This window comes from Tamandua tetradactyla, chromosome 3, assembly GCF_023851605.1.
Source record: "Tamandua tetradactyla isolate mTamTet1 chromosome 3, mTamTet1.pri, whole genome shotgun sequence".
In the NCBI taxonomy this organism is placed as follows: domain Eukaryota; kingdom Metazoa; phylum Chordata; class Mammalia; order Pilosa; family Myrmecophagidae; genus Tamandua; species Tamandua tetradactyla.
The window spans coordinates 48,086,888-48,102,806 of record NC_135329.1 but is presented as its reverse complement, the minus strand read 5'-3'; the positions used below and the strand labels follow the sequence as shown (position 1 = coordinate 48,102,806).

General features: G+C 45.6%; 1 long non-coding RNA gene across 1 annotated transcript; it reads right to left on the bottom strand.

Annotated features, from left to right (window-relative positions):
* Positions 1-253: 253 nt before the first annotated feature.
* On the bottom strand, positions 254-2,368 carry LOC143677281 (uncharacterized). The gene is made up of 3 exons (XR_013172489.1): positions 2,291-2,368; positions 1,678-1,763; positions 254-298 (listed from the first exon to the last, which is right to left on the bottom strand). It is a non-coding gene; the product is annotated as an uncharacterized LOC143677281 (long non-coding RNA).
* Positions 2,369-15,919: the final 13,551 nt, after the last annotated feature.

The following is a 15,919-nucleotide window of genomic DNA, read 5'->3' as shown; positions in this document are numbered from 1 at the left end:
AGCAAATAGGCAATGAGCCAATAAGTGGGACACCCATGAGCTTTTGAGTTAGATATGGATCTGCATCCCATTTCCCCTTCCTCTTGGTCTTGAGACTTTGGAGAAATCACATAACCTTTCTGATCCTCAAAACTCATCTATAATATTGAAGTGAACAAAAGCCCTACTTCACAGGGTTGTTATGAGAATTAAATGAAATCCTGTTTAATGAAATTAATGATAGATGCTCAATATACCTTACATGCTTTTTCTCTTTATAATTGTGTTTTCTTATCCTCTTGTCAAAGGAGAACAATAACTGAAAATAAATGAAAAGAGATAAATTCAAGTTCCTGACAAATATTATCAAATTAAACTTCTTGAGGAATAGAGGTGTTTAGTGACTTTTGATGAAAAAATTTTCACTATGACGGTGTGAGGGGCCTCAGGTGGTTCTAGCATCTCTATAGTGTAGAATTTCATGTTCCAATGCAAATACTTTTTTTCTTATGCTTACTTGTTGTATAATTGTATTAAAATATTGTATACTATAACAACGATATTGGAAATACCTTGATTATTTTTACCATCTCCCTCTGATCAAATTTTCTAGAACCTGAAGGGAAATTTCTGCACTCATTTTGGTGGAACAACTATCCCTGTCATCTCCTAAATCTAGCCAGAGTCCCTCATGGCTGTAGTACAAGCTTCTTTTCTAGGTTTTGTCTTTTCATATGTGAAAAATGCAAGTAACCTTGAGGAGGCCTATTCTCCTAGCCCTTGCTTTCTTGGCTGTTCTGTGACTGACACCCCCTCCTACTCCCCCCCCCCCCCCCGCCCCAGTTCAGTACAGTTTGTTCTCACCCAGCTAGAGACGGGGGGTGGGGGGGGGGGTGGGAAAAACTGAGTCGATTCCCCCATCCCTGTAAATGCTTCTTGCTCCCAGTTGTGGTGTGCCTGGGGTTTAGGAAGGGGCAGACAGGATGGGAGGATAGACAGAGCAATGCACTAATTGTCAATAATCCTAAATTCTAGACTTTTTCCTCTCCTAACTTGTCCTATGACCCAGGCAGGGTAAATCTCTCATGCTCTGTGGTAAAGGTGAGTGCTCAAGACCCATTTCCCCTTCTGTAATGACACACTTCCTGAGTGTTAGCTGGAACGTGAGTGCTCAGCTAAGGCCCACCTTTTCCGAACTCTTCTGCAGCTTGGCATGGCCATGTGGTTGAATCCTGGCCCATAGGATGTGAGAGAGAGATGTGTGTAATTGGGGGGTCTCACCCCTATAAAGCTACGCACCTGTGCACTGCCTCCCCTCCCCTCTTCCCATTGGCCAGGAGAATGTGAGAATTGGAACTGGCATCGTTGGCCCCAGAGATGGAAGATGTTTGTGGAGAATGGCAGAGTTGTTCTACCAGCCCTCTACTATTGGATTGTTACATGAAATAGAAATTAATTTCTCTTATTTAAGACAATGCAGTTTTATGCCTTTTTTTTTTTTTTTTTTGGCATGGGCAGCTCCAGGAATCGAACCTGGGGTCCCCGCAGGTGAGAATTCTGCCACTGAGCCACCATTGCACTGCCCTTCTTTTTTTTTCTCACAGATTTACCTGCACCTGACTAAGGCACCTTGCTCACCCTCAGTTTTTTTCATTCACCAACATACTGAATGTTAAGTTTCCAGTCCTCTTATCTTACTTTCTTTCCAGATGGCTATCAGCCAGCTTAATTAGTAACTTCCAGGCAGGAGACTGGGAGATTCTTCTCTTGGGAATGCCTCTGCCCTAAAAAATAAAAATAAGAAAATAAAAAAAAAGTCCTTAAAACACTGATATAAGGGATTCCCCAAAGAAAGAACCCTAAAGAGAACTGTCTTTGGACATGCAGGGTGGAGGAGGGTCTGGGAGTCTAATTGCCTCTTTTTTTTTTTTATTGTGAAAAATAGCAAATATACAAAATAACAATACATTTCAAAGCACATTGCAATAATTAGTTATAGAACAGATTTCAGAGTTTGGTGTGGGTTACAGTTCCACAATATTAAGATTTTCCTTTTAGCTGCTCCAAGACACTGGAGAGTAAAAGAAATCTCAATATAATAAATCAGGGTGGGCCACAGTGGCTCAGCAGGCAAGAATGCTTGCCTGCCATGCCAAAGGACCCCTGTTCGATTCCTGGTGCCTGCCCATGTAAAAAAAAAAATCAGCAGTTATACTAATCTGCTAAATCCTATCTTCTCTGTTATAACTCCACCATCTTCTTTGATCTTTTTCCCACTCTTTAGTGGTATTTGGGATATACCCATTCTAACTTTTTCATGTTGAAAAGGGCTTTCGATAATATAGAATAGAGGGATGGAACTAGCTGATGTTGTGGAGAGGCTGATCCTCCTGGGCTTCAGGACTTATCTGACCTAGGAACCCATCTGGACGTTGTTGGTTTCTGGAAAGTAATCATAATGCATGGAACCTTTGTAGAATCTCCGATAGAACCCGAGGTGTTCTTTAGGCAGGAATGCCTAAAGAAAAAAAACCATTGGCAGGAGTGGTTTTAGTTGGGGATTGGCAAACCATGGTAAGTAGCAATATCTAGTTGAAGCTTGCATAAGAATAGCCTCCAGAGTAACCCTCTTGACTCTTTCTGTACTCTCTCAGCCACTGATACCTTATTCGTTAGAATTCTTTTCCTGCTTTTGGTCAGGAAGGCATTCTCAATCCCTCAAATCCCACGATGCCAGAGCCAGGCTCATCCCTGGAAGTCATGTCCTAATTGCTTCTTTTTAAAAAATCATTTGTTGATTTTTTGTTTTTTACTAACTTTACATGCATGTTCTTACATGTATATATATATATAACATTCCTAATTGCTTCTTAAACAGACTTTCCATCAATCCCTCTCTCCTTTTGGGTACTCCTTACTAGTTTTCTTGAATTATCTGGTGTCACCAATTGGTGAACCTTTAGCAGGTTCCATGGGACAAATTAAGTTGCTTCTCAGCATTCCCCATCTACTTCTTTTTTAGGTGCATAGTCTGGGAATCGAACCGGGGTCTCTCACATGGAAGACAAGCATTCTACCACTGAACCACCTGTGCACCTTCCCCCATCTACTTTTCTTTTTTCTTTTTGCATGGGCAGGCACCGAGAATCAAACCCTCTGGCGTCGCAGGTGAGAATTCTGCCACTGGGCCACTATGGCCCACCCTTCCCTCTCTAGTTTTAAACTGTTACTTCTGAAACTATCACTGGCCTCAACACAACTGACCTGGTTAAAAATTTTCTTTATTCGGTTTATTTGTCTCTAGTTTCACAAGTTTTCCACTTATTTTTAGGTGACCGTTTGTCAAGGAGGTAGAAATGTGTTTAGAAATAGCACTTCACTGAGTCATCCCGTCATTAAATATTGATCTCATCTTCAATACAGGTGGGGCGTGATGGGGAACATAAAAATGTTTATGACACGATTCTGGCTCACAAGTAGGTTATGGCTTAGCAGGAGAATAAGTACCTCACACACAGATAGCTACATTACTAGGCTGTATAAGTTGAGAGCTGTGTGAGCAAAATTCAGGGGTAAATTTCATGGGCGTTCATAGCAGGGAGAGATTATTCCGGTTTGAGACAATTTTGGAAAAGCTTCCTGGAGGAGGCAGGAGGAAGCAGTTGAGCTGAGCAAAAGAAAGGGCTAGGATTTCAAGATGTAGAGTCCTAGGTAGTGAACACAAGAGGGATCTACTGTATTGAAGGAGAAGTTATAGGTTTAGGAATAAAATATGTTGACTCACTGAAGTCAACAAATAAGACTAGATTGAGATAAGGGGGAGTAGACTAGAAAGTCTACAATTTCAAAACCATGAGAGTCGGGGCCCCAAGGACACAGGGGCAGTTTAAGTGACACTGCAAATTGCTTGCCTGACTGCCACCTACCTCAGTAAGGAGGTCTTGCCATACGTGGGTGATGTTATAATTAGAAAAACCAGATGCAAATTTGACAAATGGGGCTGAGAAACTTGGAATATAGTTAACTTCTCCTTGGGGCAAGTTTTGTGGTAGAAGGCCAGTGAGCAGCGAGTCTGGCTGACGTTTTGAGTGCTGGAAAAGGCCTTTGGGTGGGGGTGGAAAGGGGGCTCAGGGCTAGATTACTGGGGGAGGGGGGTATCTTGATTTGATTTGAGTCCCTGAATAATAGGGACCATTCACAATGCCGGGCAGGGAAGTCCACGGGGATGGTTTTGAACACCCTCTATGAACCCCAGAAGTCCTCAGCCACCAGATTTAGGGGACACATCTGCATCTCTTCCTCAGGGCCAGGCTCCAGGGCAGGGCGGGTGGAAGCTGCTGCGTGGCCATGCTGGGGAAACTCCATAGCTCAAAGCAGCTCTCAAAAGGCCTGCGTGACATGCATCTGCTAAGACCCTTGTGCCCACCTGAAGGTTAGGGAGAATCACATTGGACTCTACATCCCCATGTCCTTTTTCAGTCTGCTTAAAATAGAATTAAAAAATATATATATATTTTGAGCTATCTTCACACACCATACAGTCCATGCAAAATATACAATCAATGGTGCCCAATTCCATCACAAAGTTGTATATTCATCACCATGATCGTTTACAGAATATCTGCATCACTCTAGACAAAGAAATAATAATAAAAAGCCATACACCCCATATGCCTCTCATTGGCCACTAGTATTGCAATCTACCCCCGTTTTTTTTTACCCCTTATTCCCCCCTATAATTTAATTTGTCCTTATTTTCTTACTCATAGGATAGGATTTGACAGCAAGTCTCCCTGGGAGGAAACCTCCAAGATACACGGGAACTGGGCGGGCCACGGTGGCTCAGCAGGCAGAGTTCTGCCTGCCAGGCCGGAGACCCGGGTTCGTTTCCCGGTGCTTGCCCATGCAAAAAAATATATAAATAAAATAAATAATAAAAAGATACCCGGGAACTAGGGTTTAGGGGAGTGCGCCCCCTCGTGGCTCCTCCTCAGAATGGCAGGAGAGGACGGCTGGAGGGCGGCACCGGGCCGGACACCCTCACCGATTCTGCAAAGCCTCAGAGGGCGACAAGGGAGGACCCAGCGTCCGCCGCGTTTACCCGCAGCGAGCTCAGCCACTCCCGACGCCCGTCCTCCAGCAGCGCGCTTATCTTCTAGCATCCTCCGCCACACCGAGTGACTGTGAATCCAGATGGAAAACTAGAATTTAGGGAAAAGCCGCCCAGCTCTAGTTGGAATAATTCTCACAAAGCAGGAGGGCAGTCCCTCTTCACAGTGATCAGCGTGGCGTGATTTGCTGTTTAAAAGCCATCCAGAAATGCTCGTTTCCAAAACGACTCTTTCCCAGCGGGATCGGGCCGCATGAGAGGGTTTTTTTTTTTTTTTTTTTTTTTTTTGAAATTGGAATTTTCCTGTCATCTCTCAGTTAAGCCCTAGAATATATTCCGGGAGGTGTGACAGCTGTCAGAAAAAGAGGGGAGGGGATGAGGCAAGCCCTGATAGAGTCAAGACGTTAAGAAAGAGGCTGCTGCTTAAATTGTGCAGCATTTCTATTCGGGATGATGGAAAAGTTTTGGTACTGGGTGGTGGTGATGGCAGTGAAACATTGTGAACATAATTAACAGCCCTGAATTATACAGTTGAGTGTGGTTAAAAGGGAAATTTTACATGGTATATATGAAATTTCTAGAATAAGAGTTTTAAACGAACAATATAAGACTATTAAAAAAAAAACCGAGAAAAAAGAAAGAGGCTCTCACAAAGCAAAGAGAAGAAGCAGTAGCTGATGTGAAGCAGCTATTTGGTGTGAGGACAAGTGGCACATGCTGCCTGGGAGAATTAACATAAAGCCAGGGGCATTGGATGGATCAACCAATTCAGCTGTAGAAAAAGCTGAGCCTGTAAGTAGTGAGGGAATCACTGAACAGCAAGTGGTGTTTCTGACATTTTACTCTCCATCATTAAGAAAAAGTTAATTTCCATCAGCATTCCCTGTTTATCAACTTAACCTAAAAAAGCCAAAATAAAATATATTTTGGTGCTTCCTTCGGTCAAGAGTAAAATTAAGTCGCCTGGAAATTTATTCCCCCAGGTGCTAACAGTTTCTCAGAAATAGAATGAATGGTTGATCCCAGGACAGGTAATTTCCAGTGGTTACCTAACTAAAGCCCACGTAGGTCCTGGCAGTGTCTTCTGCACTGAGCAAAAGCTTAAGTTACATCCGCATCCTTCCTTGTCTCAGGCAGCCTTCTGACTAGGCCTAATTTCCAAAGCCAAACTGCACAGCTATATGTTTTGAATCGAAAATTAGGAATGGGGAAATGAAAGGGACTTGATTTGTCTAAGTGGGATGCTCTGCTAGAAGCTTTCTATATGATAATCCTTGTTCCTTTCGTCAACTCTCTGTGACAGGGACCATAGTCCCATTAAAAATAATCAGGAAACAGGGTTTCGATCGATTACATTGAGGAAGGTGAGAGAACCTAACAAATGGCCCCGCGGTGCTTGAACACCCCGTTGCCACCCCTTTCTGGGCGCAAGCTTCGGGGTAATAGGGCAGATGCAGAATGTGGGGCATCAAGTTTGGCCTAGAAAAATCTGGGACACAATCGGAGTCTTCTCCGTTGGATGCGATGTCTTCATTGCTCTCCAAACCACTTGCCTTTTCGGCCTCCTGAACTGACCTTTGCAATTCTTATTACATTAAAAAAAAAAAAGTCAGGACTAATTGGTGGTACCCTAGAGAGCTGGGAGGGGCACTTTCTAGGTGCGAACTTCCCGCTGTAGACTTTCTTAATGTCCCCTGGCCCAGACTCAGGGTGACTTGTTTTGTTTGTAGACAACTTCCGAACAAAATGCATTTGAATTCACTGAGATTTTAAAAGGAAACCCAAATAATATAAAACAGCCAAACACCCCCCACAGTGTATTTGGCAGGCGGTAGATGGGTTCAGGTATCGGACGGGAGATGAGGCTTCCAGCCTGAATGAGACAGAAGACCATGTCGGCGCCATCCGGGAGTGACCCCGTGGAGGCGAAAACCCCCTGCTTTGGAGCCGCGGGAATCCGCTGGGGTTAGGTCAGCTTGGGCTCTCCACTCAACTTTCTCTCTGCTTCATTGTCTCCACCTACAGAGGGAGGATATGAATGCGACCTTAGATGGTTCTGATGAGTAAATGAGAGAACAGCTGAGAACAGGGAAGCTCTCCTAAATGGTAGCTCTGCGGGTGCAGCCGCTGCCCTGGCCCTTTTTTTTTTTTTTTTTTTTTTTAACACTGGCAGGCACCGGGAATCGATCCCGGGTCCTCTGGCATGGCAGGCAAGCATTCTTGCCTGCTGAACCACCGTGGCCCGCCCGCCGTCCTGGACCTTGATTCTATTCGCCCTCATTTTGATAAGGCCAGAAATCCACTGGCGTTTCCCGCCATCGGTGCTGGGCTCCTGGAGACAGACTTAACCCCGAGTGGAAGAGGAGGTGTCTGTGCTGCCGCGGGGGAAGAGAGGTGGGGGGCGGTGCAGAGGCACGCGGGCGGCGGCGATGCGAGCCTCGCCCACCAGAGGGCGCAGGAGCTCCGCGAGTGTCTGCTCTGCCGGGTGGAATCCTGCTACAGAGCTTGCAGCTCCGGGCTGGGCATTTTTCAGAAAAAGGAGAGAGCATTCCTTTCTAGCCCATCTGTATTTCTTCCTCCTCCATTCTCTCCTCTCAGCGGCCTCTGATGGCCGGAGCAGGGAGGCAACGGGAAGGCAGTTTAGGAGCAGCTGGGGCAGGAGAGGGATTGGGTGAGGCAGGGAGATGTGTTGAAACCTCCTCCTTTCACCCCGCTCTGCTCCCTTCCCCATTCCTGCGGCGTTAAGCCTCTCTCCTTCCCGAGTATGACAAATGAACAGGGTATTAAACTGACCGCTGGGTGTTAACAGCGTGTTCAAACATCCTGGGAAAAGCAGGCAGACCGAGCTCTTTAGCTTCTTACTCCTCCCTCTTGTTCCCCCCGACCAGGAAATTGAACCCGGGCAGGTAATCAAAACCGGAGCAGCCCTCTGTGTCGGGAGTGGAAATTTAGTACAGCCCCCCTAGGCTATGAACACATCAGACAAGGCTCAAGAGAAATCAGGCTGTGAACGGTCAGAAAGCACCCGCGGGCATCCAGGCAGGGCCGCAGATGTTTCCCTTCCTGGGCAGGGGTCTCTGGCCTCCTGACCCAGGACTGGCCCTGCCCCGCTGCCCCTCACCGGCCAGAGCCAAGGAACGGGGGAAGCCCAGGGGAGCACACGGGCGCTGCAAGGTTTGTGAACAGCCTACATCACAGGCTCCATTCCTCGTTCCCATGTCCTGGGGTTGGAGGTTGGGTTTTGTTTCCAGTCATGTGATAGTGCTGGGAAAGGGCAGGAAGGTTTCCTCACAGTCGGAGTGGAAGCTGCCTATCTATTTATGACACCACATGTACTGTGGGATATTGGGTTAAGGCCCAGAAATGCAACAAGAAAGGACCCCTCCCGATCTTGGAGGAGTGTGCAGCCCCAGGATCCACAGCTCCGTGGGTGAATGAGCTCAGGGCCCCAGGGGCTCGACAGGGGAAGGGCAGGATTCAGGGTGGCCACTCCCCTGGTTTCCCTGGGACTCTCAGTGCTCAGACTAGGAAAGTGCTGGGCAAACAGGGATGAGTCACCCTAGTAGAGACATGAAGTGGCCGTGGTCAGCTTCCCACAGGGGAGGAGGGGATAGAGGAGCAGAGTCGTGGAGACTATATGGTCAGAATAGCAGATGCGTGCCACAGGCTGGAAGTGGAGGCAATGGGGACTGTAATTTGGGGCCATTTGGATTTCGGAGCCTGAGAGGAGGAGAGGCAGGTGAAGAGGCTGGAGGGAAAGGCTTTAGGGACCCCAGAGGGCTTTTGGTGCCTCATGGAGGATTGGGGGCTTTGCCCTCTAGCCATGCCTGTGCTCGCAGCTGGCCCAGAGCGTGTAGATTTGTGGCCTTCGGGGGCCCTTGCAGGACCTCAACTACAAGGGTCTTTGTGGCCTTGACTGTGAAGCTGTTTGAGAGGATCACGTCGCGGTCTTGTTCTCTCTTAGTGGATGCCGGCAGACGCGGCCGTGCTTTTCTTCCCCAGTTAATAAGCGGGTGCAAATAACAACAGAGCCAGGTCTTCTGGTGGCAGGTCTCAGCAGAGTACTCTGCCCCAAGAAACATGCATGCACGTGCATCCTCAGCTACCTTGCAAAAATGAAATGAACTTTACCGAAGTCTCTTGAAGAAGCAATTAAGGGGCAGAGGAGGAGGGGAGTGGAATTTCCTCACACAACACAAGGCATTACTAAAAATCCTCTCAACCCGGCTCCCTCCTTTTGCACCACTCACTCAGGTTGCAGAGTCCCTAACCTCAGTTCTTTCCTGGAACTCCCCACAGGGCAGGGGTGCGCCTCGCCCCTCCCCTCGGATGCTTGTTCCCGCCGGGAACAGGACTAGGGTGTGGCAAACAACAGCAAGGATTCAAAATTTAAGGGGGTGCTGGCTTTCAGGTGCCAGCCCCACGCTGTGCGACCCCGAGAGCCAGGGCCTCCTTAAGTTTTGTCCCCGAGTTGCCCGGCTGGCCTCACCCTGGTCCTAGCACCAGCCTTCTGGATTGGTTCTGCTTTTCCCAAGAAGCTTCCTCCGGAGGGTGGTCATTGGTGCTCCGAACAGCGGTTTTGGGGGCTGCTGGTGTGGGTCGACCAAAGAAACTTCGTCCCTCAATTCTCCCCCATCTATTAGCCCAACCCACACGACAAGGCCCAGGAGGACAGCTGTGAGAAGCAGAGAAGACTGTTGACATGCTACAACTTTTGGTCTCTCGCACACACATCGAACACGTCACATGCTGGCTCCTGCAGGAAAGACAGATAGACGCTACATGGTCCAGCCAGTGAGATTTTCCCGATTAAGTCAGGAAGCTTAAGTGAACATTTGTGAAACAAAAGGGAAATTAAGTAGATTCTAATTGTGTGATACAATCTTCAAGTTGAGAGGGCTAGGGAGCAGTGGAGGGGAACAGCTAAAGAGAGGGCCCAGGAGGAGGTGAGAAAAGCCATAGAAATGCTCAAGCCTCTTCCTGCCCCTTCCCCCGGGGTGATGACTGGAAGTGATGACTCAGAGCCTGCCAGATCCTCAATCACCAGCCAGAGATTCAATTATGTGCACTCAACACCCGAGTCCCAGGACCCAACTGCGAAATGCAATCTGCAGGCCAAATCATCCAGTCCTTCTTCTCAGGCTTTGTGGAGACGATTGCACATCATCCTCTCCAGCCCCCAATTCTGGGACAGCCAGGGTGTCTGCAAAACTGGCCCCCAACTGAATCTGAATTTTCCTGAAGGTCCAAAAATAGCATACCATGCTGTAGATGAAAGCAGTTTGGCTATCCTGGGAAGATTAGGAGCACATTGTTTAAGGATTAGTTTGTTTTGAGTGTGTGGATTAATGGTTGCATGATGCGTCTTTCCTAAGCAGCGGCAAGATTCAAACTCCTAATAGGACCGGCCACAGCCAAAGGACTCCTCTGGGACTCTGCTCTATGTTCAGAATCCAGAGGCACTTCAGGCCCTGTTAGGGTCTCCTGGCATGACATGTGAAGCTGCAGGGCAAAACTGGAGTTTAGGTCAAAAAAGAAATCAGGCTGCAAACAGACAGTAGTTAAAGGGCAAGCTTTTTGTCCTCCGCCATCTATAGATGCAATGGGTTCAGAAAGTAATGTTTCCCCAGCTCGAATTTTAGCTTTGCCCCATGTGCAAGGATGATGAAGGTGCAGTCTGGGGGTAGGGGCTGCTGTCTGCACGCGAGGGGTGGACTGTGAAGGAAAGCAAAGTTGCCCTCTACTGACTGGTGGTAAAAAGGAATGGGAGGGGGTGGAGGAACCCATCAACTGAATGGTTTGTATCCCTTACCGTGAGAGGGGGGACACTGCTTCCTTACCCCCTTATCCCAACCTACTCCCATCTTGAGCCTCATGTCTGGGATTTGACATGAATTCCTTACCTTCAAAACTCTGAAGTGGAACACTGCATCTTCCTTTCTACTTCCAGTCATCTTGGGTCATTATCTTGGTAAATGACATCTTCATCTCTCAGATACTCAGATCAGAAACCTCAGAATTGTCTTTGGCACTTTCTTCATCACTGCCTGAGTTCTATGTGTTGCTATGTCCTAGCAATTCTACCTCGGAACAATTTTGCACTCCCATTACCTTTTTCCTAGCTCAGGTTGTTTCTCTTTAACTAGACTCCCAGCCTCTAATGCCTTGTTTCTCTGTTTGTCTTCAACACAACTGCACAGTTTGTTTTTAAAACATAGGTAGATCCATGTCATTCCATTCCTAAAACTTTTAATGATTCCCCACTGATCATTACAATACGTTCCAACATCGCGAGCATGGCATTCCAGGCTGTCCGTGATCCAGTGTCAAGACTCCTTTGTGGTCCCACATCCTGCTCTCTCCCCATCTCCTCTTCCTGTCATGCTGAGCCGCCCAGTGTCTCCATACCTGACACCCACGTGCACACTCTAGGCATTCCTTACATCATTTCCTCAGCCTGGAGAGCATGTTCCTCATTCTCTAATCTGAGACATATTCATTCTTTGAAGCCCACCTCTAATGATGTCTCCTTTCCAATTAAAAACAAATTTCTTCTTATTTTCTACAGTCCCATTTAGTAATTAGTTAATTCTGCCATAAATGTTTGTCTTTCCCACCAGTTTGTAAACTTAAAGAATGTAGGGTCCACCTTATTCACATTTTGATTTTTCTGCCCTTACCTCCAGTCTAGCACCTAGTCTAATGCCTTGCTTGTGGTCGGTAGTCCTGTAATAACTATTGGTGGGATGTGGCTCTGGAAGAAAAGGCACCATGGCGGACTTGTTCTGAGCTTCCTGCCTCACGTCCAAGGGCAGTCCTGAAAAGTGATCGTTAATGTTTTGAGCAGGGACCCAAATCTCTCTATGATTCACAGTAAATAGAGAATGATTTAACCTATTTTTGGGGGGTGGGGGCGGCAGATGGATAAGGGAATTTAAAGTATTTCCATCAATTTTATGCTATTCATGTACTGGAAATTTGTGTACAATCTCATTCGCATCTTCCAACAAATCTATTACCCACTTTTTATAAACAAGAAACAGGCTGAGAAGATTCAGTCTCTTGGCCAGGGTCACACCAGTGGGAAGTGGGAGAATTGATGCTACGGTTGGAGCTTGGAAAGTGGTCACACGGGTCTGAATATTCACTTGTTTACTGACAAAGCTGGACTGGAGAGTGCAACTTGGACTTGGGGCAGAAAGAACTTCCTCCCCCATCCTCCCAAGCCTTGATCTTGGACCCCATCCCCCACCCCCATGGAGATAGTTGGTGGACCCCACCCCCCACCCCCATGGAGATGGTTGGGTCTTCAGAACCAGTGCTTGCCCACCTACCTGCAGAGTGAGCCAAGGGTTGCTCATGAAAATTGTTTCCCCTACATGAATTAGGGCTGAAAGTAGTACTGATCTATTCTAGGGAGATTTATTACACTAAATGTTGACAACTTTGCATTAACCAGCAAGCCCCACTTTCCAAAACAGGACACTCCAAGCATTTAGCAATGTTTGACTTGAGTGATTTTTATGTATTTGCTCTTGGCTTCTCTCTCTCACACATACAAAGAATTATATAGACTCGAAGAGATGGTAGGAACTTTTAAAATCATTTTTTCAATTCCTCATTGTAACGTGGAGGAAGTAGTATCACAAACTTCAAGACACCCAGTGAGAACAAACTGGACCTTGGTTTTGTCTCACTGTTCCCTCGCTCCCATCCCAGTGAGGGATGAACGTTAAGATGACAAGTGATCTTTGTCACTAAACATCCACCATAGCATGAGGTTGCATTCTAATTCCAATCTCTCTGCCCTTCCCAAACAGGGCTAATTACCTCACCTCTGCATTTCCATAATACTTTTTCATGTATCTATCTCTTCACTTCTACATGGTTTTCTTTCTTTCTTTGTATGTTTGTTTCTTCAGTTGGGTTCTAGACCAGTGCTGTCCAGTAGAAATATATTGTGAGCTACAAATATGGGCCATATATGTAATTAAAAATTTTCTAGTAGCCCCACTGAAAAAAAATTTAAGAGGTGATATTAATTTAATAATATATTTTATTTAATCCAATATCTCTAATGCATATAGATCAACACGTATTCAAATAAAATTATTAACAAGATCTATATTATTCTCTTTTTTTTGTATGCTGTATGGCGGGGTCACATTTCATTATTTTTCCATGTGAGTATCCCATTATTGCAGCACCATTTGTTGAAGTTTTGTTTTGTTTGCTTTATTTTTTGAGAAGTGCATGGACCGGGAATTGAACCGGATTCTCCCACATGACAGTGGGTGAGAATTCTACCACTGAACTACCCTTATAGCCCCTATACTCTTTTTGTAAATAAAGTCTTCCCAGTGCTTCTCAATTAGGACTAGCTACATTTCAAGTGCTCAGTTACCATGTGATGTGGCAGCCAGAGGTGTATATGGGAGCCCACAGGTCTAGACTGTGAGGTCCTGGAAGGAGGAACTCATCTTATTCAACTTTGAATACAGCCCAGGGTCTGGTGTCTGCTAAGTGAGCATGTGGTCTCCAAAGACAGTCCGCCTGAGTTGAATCCTGGCTTTTCTACTCAAGATCTGTGTGACCCCTGTTAAGTTACTTAGCATTTTTGGGTGCACAGTTTCCTGATCTGTACAATGAGATGATGGCTGTTGTGACATTAAAGGAGTCAATCCAAGTGTATCATGTATCCACTGGTATTCTCCAGAGAAACAGAACCAATAGGAAACTCTCTTTCTCTCTTGATATAAAGAGATTTATTATAAGGAATTGGCTCATGCAATTGTGGGATCTGGTGAGTCTAAATTCTACAAAGCAGGCTGCAGGTTGGAAATTTTGGTAAAGATGAGGTGAAGTCTTGAGCCCAGATTCCTCAGGGGAAGTGATCAGGCTGGAAATTCCAGGAAGAGTTGATATTGAAGTTTTTTAAAAAAATTATTAATTTTTAAATTTATTAAATTTTAAATTTTTAAAAAATGCAACAAACACAGACATTCTTAACATATATCATTCCATTCTACATATATAATCAGATATTCAAGTTTTGAGGCAGAAAGTCTGCTAATCTCTGGAGTCCTGGGTTCTTGATGTTAAAACCTCTTACTGGTTGGATGAGGCCCACCCACATTACGGAGGGTAGCCTCCTTTACTTAAAAATAACTGATTGTAGGTGCTAATCATATCTACAGAGTACCTTATGGTAACAACTTGGCCGGTATTTGATCAAACAACTGGACACCATAACCTAGCCAAGTTAACCCCTAAAATTAACTACCAGACCAATTACAGCACGTAGTGTGCATGGTGCCTGGCCCATACCATGCCACGATGAATATTAGTCATTGGATATTCAGTATATGTTGATTGGATGAATAAGGAGAAAAGCTTTCTCCTTCTGTAGAGACATTTCATCAGAAGGATGCCAGAGCATGAGTGACATCTGGCTGGAGAAGTCAGGGATTACTAGACCACCTCTGCGATGGTCCAGCCTGGTCCTCAAGACTTCTCATTGCAAATCCTAAAGAGCATTTCACATGTCAGTGCCTATGAACATGGATCTCTGTGGAGAGTCAAGGATGTCAGGTCTGCTTTCTCTGTGGGTGAGTAGGAGCAATCGTAGGGAAGGAACTGCTGAGGACAGACAGGGATTCTTTCCAGAGGGGGCTGTCCCATGCAGATAAAGAACTTCTGGAGAGGGTAATTACAAAGGATTTACATATTTATTCGAATGAATAATCCATGCAAATCTATGTGTGTGTTTATCACAATACATGACTATATGTTTGTTAAAAAAAATCCATACAGTTATGAAATAGAGTAAAAAGGATAAGGGTGGTGCAAGGATAGCTCAGTGGTAGAATTCATACCTCATGAAGGAGACCTGGCTTTGATTCCTGGAGCCTGTACATGCCAAAAAACTGCAACAACAACAACAAAACCAAAAAAACAAACAAACCTCCAAAAAAAAGGAAAAGGCCATCAATTCACCATTCCAATATAAGGCAATCCCAGTTATGCTCAAAGCAAAAAGTACTTTTTAACAATGTAGTATAGCCTTCCAGAGCTGCTATAGATCTCTACTTATCTTCTCTGACTTTCTTTTTCTTTAATAATCATTTTGTTAATGTAAGTATATGTGACAAAAAGACTGATTTTTAAAAAGTGGCTGTTGGGGACTTCATGATATGAATGCAACATAATTTATTTAAGTGGTCCTTATTGAGTAATTTTTTTTTGCTATCAAAAATGATGCTGCATAAAAAAAAAGGATGCACTGAATACCTTTATACAAAATTTTATAACTGTGAGAATACATACCTAGGAATCTAACACACGTAGGCTAGATTCTTAGATGTGGAAGCCCTGTGCTGGGCCACGCATACTTCTAGCAATGGTGAGTGAGAGCGCCCATTGCCGCACAGTGGGAATTACCAAACTTGAGCACTCCTGCCAAAGCTCTACTAGGTGAGAAATGATACTTCATTACTCTGGTTTACATTCTGCTTATTTCCAGTGTACAGCACGCTCTTTTTCTTTATTCCGTTGGCCTTGAGTCAGCGCGTCCTTCTCTCCCCAGCAGCCTGCAGGTCCAGGCTGGGCCACCGAGTCCGAGTGACCTGAGGATGGGCACACACAGCTCCAGCCTCCCTGGCTCACCTGGATGCCTGAGTTTCTGGGTCAGTCCTTTCCCCCTCCTGGCCTTTGCTTCACAGAATTCAGGGAAACCACCCACTGGCTTCACAGGGCTGTGGTAAGGAATCAACACCGAAGAAAACAACGTCCCTGGAACTGGTTCTGTAACTGGGCTGGGGCCGTCCTGTG